At 40.4% G+C, this 6,233-nt stretch overlaps 1 long non-coding RNA gene across 2 annotated transcripts; it reads left to right on the forward strand.

The window, feature by feature from the left end:
* Positions 1-375: 375 nt before the first annotated feature.
* On the forward strand, positions 376-5,846 carry LOC116240427 (uncharacterized). 2 transcript variants are annotated; one of them, XR_016464842.1, is made up of 5 exons: positions 376-442; positions 1,191-1,315; positions 1,404-1,458; positions 4,745-4,902; positions 5,697-5,846. It is a non-coding gene; the product is annotated as an uncharacterized LOC116240427 (long non-coding RNA). The 2 variants fall into 2 exon arrangements; XR_004169300.2 differs by lacking the exon at positions 1,191-1,315 and having other exon boundaries at positions 377-442.
* The last annotated feature ends 387 nt before the right edge of the window (positions 5,847-6,233 follow it).

A 6,233-nucleotide genomic window follows, 5' to 3' on the forward strand; every position in this document is an offset into this window, starting at 1 on the left:
AGCTCTTGAAGCGGGTCCAGAGGAGGGCCACTAAGATGATCAGAGGGCTGGAGCACCTCTCCTATGAGGAAAGGTTGAGGGAACTGGGCTTGTTTAGCTTGGAAAAGAGAAGGCTACGAGGAGACCTCACTGTGGCCTGCCAACATTTGAAAGAAGCATAGAAACAGGAGGGAGAATGACTGTTTATAAAGGTGGAAAGCGATAGAACAAGGGGGAATGGATTTAAACTAAGACAAGGGGAGATTTAGGTTAGGTATTAGGAGGAAGTTTTTCACTCAGAAAGTGGTGACACACTGGAACATGTTGCCCAGAGAGGTTGTGAGGTTCTATGATTCTATGATTTCAGCAGGAACTCCTTTTGTTCCCACCTTCCAAGCTTAGCCAACAGATAACAGGGAGCAGGGAGGCACCCACTTGGATCTTGCCTTCACATGATAAAATGGTATCATAACCCCAAGCTGGAGTTATTTAGTCACAGGACAGATATTCCACCAGTATACATTTTTGAGCACTCTTTTCCAAACAGCTCCAGAGAAATGCTTTTAAATATAAAACTGTCCACAAAGTGATGCTGACTGCCACATGGCAGAACCAGCCTCTCATCTTCTAGATAAGTCAGAGTCTTATTGCGAGAAATGCCTCGGAAAGCAAGCTTTGGGTAAAAAACAAAGGCTCAGACATATACCTGAGCTGTTCCTGACAATCCTGACAATGATTTGTATATCAAAATCTCCAAAGATTGAACTTCAAGGACTTTATGAAAAAAATAGACCAAAGAGGACAAGGAGTAATGGTTTGAAACTAAAAGAGGGTAGGTTTAGATTAGGTATAAGTAAGCACTTCTTCACTCAAAGGATGGTGAGGCACTGGAATACATTAATCAGAGAAGTTGTGGGCGCTCCATCCTTGGAGGTGTTCATGGCCAGGTTGGATGGGATCCTGGGCAGCCTGATGTAGCAGGAGGTGTCTCTGCCCATAGCAGGGGGGTTGGAACTAGATGAACTTTATGGTCCTTTCAAATCCAGATCATTCTGTGATTCCATGAATGTCTTCTGGTATATCACTTTTGCCTCAGCTTAGGTTCAAGTTTTCTGTTTTTACTAGACCATTTCAAAACTGTTTATGTCATTTAAACTAGACTTATATGAATTACTCCTTATTTTCACACACAATGTTCTATCTAATTATAGATTACTCCTCACTTATGGAAGCCTGGAAACACTGAATATTTATACTGTGAAAAAAAAGTTGTACCCAAGGTTGCTCCGTTATCATCAATGGAATTTGAAACAGTGCTTTGTCAGCATGGGCTTTGGTAATCCACGTATATATTCTATAGAATAGGACTATAGAAAAGCTTACACAGCTCAAGCCCTTTAACTCCCACTGCTGTTCTCTTGCAGTACAGTCTGACTACCAGAACTGCTCATCAGGATATTCAACTGACCTATTTCTACAGTGAGTATACAGTAACAGTGACTGATAGTAAGGATATGTGATTTGGCTTAATGTACCCAAGTTCATACTGGTATGTCTTTCAAGCTGAGACAAGGGTCTTCCTGTGTGTTAAATGCTTCTCTCTGAATGACCTTTTCTGAAAAAGGCCTAGCCTTAGGGGAGCCAGGAGGTACATCTTCTATAACCATTCCTCAGTTGCAACTTACTGTTTTATCCATATTGACCCTCACAGTCCTCTGACCATACCCGTGGCCACAGGAATTTAGATTAAGAATTCAATGGATTAGGTAAATAGTGAACTAGTGCATAGGCTTGGACTCAAGGAAGAGATGAATGCCTGTCCTTCAAAGTGAACACCTCTCTACAGCTTTACATGTCCCATAGAAATAAAAGGCTCCTAAAGTAATGCTTCCTATTTTATTAAGTTGGCCCACAACATCGAAGGCTCATGGTGGTGGTATGACAGTGGAGGTCGAACTTCCCTCCAACATCTCATTACATTTTGTTACTGTATGACAGATGGCAGCAGAAGGACAGTCTGACAGAATGGCATCTGACATGGAAGTAAAAATGAAACAGAAGTTAGGAACTGAATTCCTCCATGTGGAAAAAATAGCACCCAAAGATGTTCACTGAGTCTTGCTGAACATTTATGGAGACCAAACAGTGAATGTGAGCACAGTGAGGTGATGGGTGGTGCATTTTAGCAGGGGTAACACTGACCTGATAAATAAGCCATATTGCAGACAACCGTGGAGAGCTGTCAGATCTCAAAATGAAAAGCATTTCAATCACCTCATCTTCATGAATCAGCTGGTTATGACAAGAGAACTGTTTATGGAGCTGAATATTCAATGCATTGGAAACAATGGTGGCAACACTGGAATATTACAAAGTTTGCATCAAGTCTGTCCCCTGAATATTCGCTCAGGAACAGAAAGAATATCATATGAAAGTTTGTCAGGATATATTGTACCAATGCTAGTCTGAAGGCAACAGTTCCCTTGACCGCATCATGACTGGAGATGAGATATGACATCACCGCTATGTGCCAGATTCAAAATGGCAGTGCATGGAGTGGTGACATACAAATCTTCCATCGAATAAAAAGTTCAAGACACAGCTCTCAGAAAGACAAATGATGTGCACTGTCCTTTTGGAATAGGAAAGGGGGCAATCCTTTTGGATTTCCTGAAACTCTGGCCACTACATCATAATGCTGTCTGAGCTGAAAGCTCGAACTTTTAGAGTCAGACTAGAGAAGAAGACAAGCTTTCTTTTGTAACATGATAATGCTGGCCCCATGTCAGTTTGGAGATTGTGAACACATTACCAGAATCACAGAATGTCCAGGGTTGGAAGGAACCTCAAGGATCATGAATCTCCAGCCCTCCTGGTACATCAGGGCCAATTACCAATTCTGGCTATTGCACCCATCATATAGTCCAGATTTCCTACCTTCTGACTTCCATCTATTTGAGTTGATGAAAGATGGTCATCATGAGTAGCATTTTTCTAGTACCAGTGCCATCATAGCAGCAGTGACACTGTGGGTCACCTCTTCTGGTGAACAAGTGCAACATGCAGACTGTGGTCCATCACTGGTGAAAATGCATAGCTAATGGTGGTAACTGTTGTAAAATAGTATTCTGAGAATTAGCTCTATCAAAATGTGTTATTTTGCTCTTTGTATCTGTTACAGTTTCCATGGAAATAAATAGGGGGTATTACTTTCAGAGCAATCTATGTAGAATTATTCACTGCAGTAGTTTTATCCTCTGAAGTGAGGATTTTCCAGTTTAGATTCAGCTTTAAGGAGTAAAAGTTGCAGCATGTGCCATCATATAATATATTTAGTCAATGACTCTCTGCTGACAGAAAATTGCAGGCCAGTGGGACACTGCTGTAATCTCTGATTCCAACTAGTCCATGCATTTCCAGTGGCTATGCTCAAAGAGACTCAGAACTGTTCATTAAGTTTGTTGTGAAACCAAGTGTTTAATATCTGTAATTTCAAAGGATCAATAGGAAGTCAAATTGAGTGAATATAGTTTTGAACTGGTGTGATTTCAGAGAAACAGCAACATTGCATATCTCAAAAGAATCCACATTTTAATGTATCACCACGAGTTTGAAACTATTTCTACTGTTTCAGTCTGATGAGAGTTTTTCGTTGTCATTGTTGATTTGTTTTTTAATGAAAGGATTCACCGCACATGTTAAGAAACTGCTGTAAAAAAGCTGCAGTGTTCAAAAGTCAAACCATTTATTGTACTGATAGGTTATCAACCACAGCCACATTATTTAAAATGGCTTGTCAGCAATAGGGTTGACTTTGCTTGCTTTTGCACACCTCCTTGCATTTTCATGTTATTATAATGCGAGTGCAAAACTATACTGAAAACATATTTCTCTTCAGTAATAGTTTTTTTTTGTCATTATTGTTTCCTCTGTCTATTTTTATATAAATTACCTGGTTCACTGACTGAAATTTAAATGAAATAGTGATTGCAATTTTTCTTTTTGTTTCTGTGTGGTTGCTACTACAGTGGTATCTCTTGCATTCTAGACAGTGTGTGAGGGCTATGAGGGCACCTTCAGCCTTGACTGTCCCTGCAGCCTCCGCCATGGCCTAGGCCCACCATGTTCATCCCTGACCCAACATGGTTGGTCTCCATCTTTCCACAGCCTAACACTTCCCAGCCATGGGTTCCACTGAGTCAGGTCCATCCATGGGTCCATATCCCAGCCTGGAATGTCTTCAGATGTTCCCTGTCCCTTGAAGGTGTTTGGTGTCTGGGGCTGTCCCAGAACCTCCAACAGCCTTTCTCCTTGCTGGCATGAATAGATCTTGGCCTGAATAGATATTCAGTAACATATTTTGCATAATAAATATTTCATGGATTACACTGGGATCCCATGGAAGAAAAAAAAAAAAAAGAAGAAAGTTCTTCCTGCTGATAGGCCACCACTGCAGAGACTAATTTTGATTAGTAAACTGCAATCCCTTTACTAGCCAATCTGGTGGCTAAAGACATCTCTGCCCTTCCACAAGTGCAGCCCTTTCACATGTGTAGTTCCACACACAGTAGCACTGGGGACTTCTGGTACAACCATTTTTACAGCCAAAAGTGCCTCTACAAAATAAGACTTGGATTTTAAGAAATAAATTTGTCTTGTACAGTGTACATTGGGCTTGAGCACACGGTGCACATAATACATGTCAGAATAACTTGATACAATAGGCTACCTACAGTCAGTCTCTCATACGTTTTCTTCTCCCCAGATTGAAGTGAATGCACCCATGCTGATTTCCTGGCTCTCAACACTGGGAGAAAGGTAGCAGAGGCAGATTGCATCAGACAGATCTTTTCTCTGTTCCCCATAACTGCAAATGAGTGGACTACATGGGATTTACAGGTGTGCTGAGCTAAGACCTAGACGGTAAGAATAGAAAAAGCACTTTAAGTAGTCCTATAAAGAAAAATTATGGAGATGTTAATACAGATGAGAAGCATAAGTCTCACTGGATATTTCCTTCAAATTTTCCACTTTCTGTAGCACTTTTAGGAAATGCTATAGTTCTTTATTACCTCAAGTCATACTATTAAAAATTAAAAAAATCTATTGAAAGAATTAAGACTTCTTAATCTAAATCTATTCTATTTCAGTTTAAAGTCATTTACCCTCGTCCAGTCACTACATGTCCTCATAAAAAGTCTCTCCCCAACTTTCCTGAAGGCCCCCTTCAGGTACTGGAAGGCCGCAATAAGGTGCCTTCAAAGCCTTCTCTTCTCCTGGCTGAAAAGCCCCAGCTCTTTCAGCCTGTCCTCACAGGTGGGGTGCTTCAGTCCTCTAATAATCTTTGTGGCTCTTCTCTGGATCCTCTCCAATAGCTCCATGTCCTTCTCGTGTTGGGGGCTCAAGAACTGGACACAAGTCCAGGTGGAGTCTAATGAGAGCAGAGTAGCGAGGCAGAATCACCTCCTTTGACCTGCTGGTCACACTTCTCTTGATGCAGCTCAGGATAAAGTTGGCCTTCTGGGCTGCAAGTGCAAATTGATGGACAAATTAATGGCCTTGTTCCTTAGAAGTACTTACCTATTTGCCTTGAAGGCTAAAAGAAAAATAGTCTCCAGAATACTGTCTAAAATAGACAAGAAATATAAGAAATATATCATTTCTAGAAAAAGCATTCAGTCCATGCAATGCACTAATTACAATGAATTCCTTTCCAGGTTGCTAAGGATTGGAGTTGGCTATGGATTGGAGATGAGATGAGTGAGTGGCACACCATGCCTTGCTTACGTTACAAATGCTACATCACCAGCTGGTATCTTTGTAAAGTGATTTTTTGAGATGGAGGATTAAAAACATTTCAGAAGGATGTGACAAAAATGGGTTAGAAGTTTGTTTGGGTTTGTTGATGTTTTTTTTTTGTTTGTTTGTTTGCTTGTTTTGCCTTTTTAAATGGTTTTTAACTTCTGAGAATCAATAAATATCTAGAAGAATTACCTTATTCCTCTCAACTCTTCCTCTCTGAAGATAAAAATCCTTACAAACTCTTTGTTGGACACGTCTGAACTCTGGTATTTAGCATGGAAGAACATTTTTAACAGTGAGGAAACATCCAATTTGCACAAACAAGAGCAGAGGGAAAGTAGTAAGTCCATTGTCCTCCAATACCACAAGAAAGGTCAGAGAAAATATGTTTTCCTTCTGTTCCTCTTTTTCTCTTTTTTTTTTTTTTTTCTGTTGACCCATGAAATAATAAT

Source organism: Phasianus colchicus, chromosome 2 (genome assembly GCF_987193195.1).
Source record: "Phasianus colchicus chromosome 2, bPhaCol1.hap1.1, whole genome shotgun sequence".
In the NCBI taxonomy this organism is placed as follows: Eukaryota; Metazoa; Chordata; class Aves; order Galliformes; family Phasianidae; genus Phasianus; species Phasianus colchicus.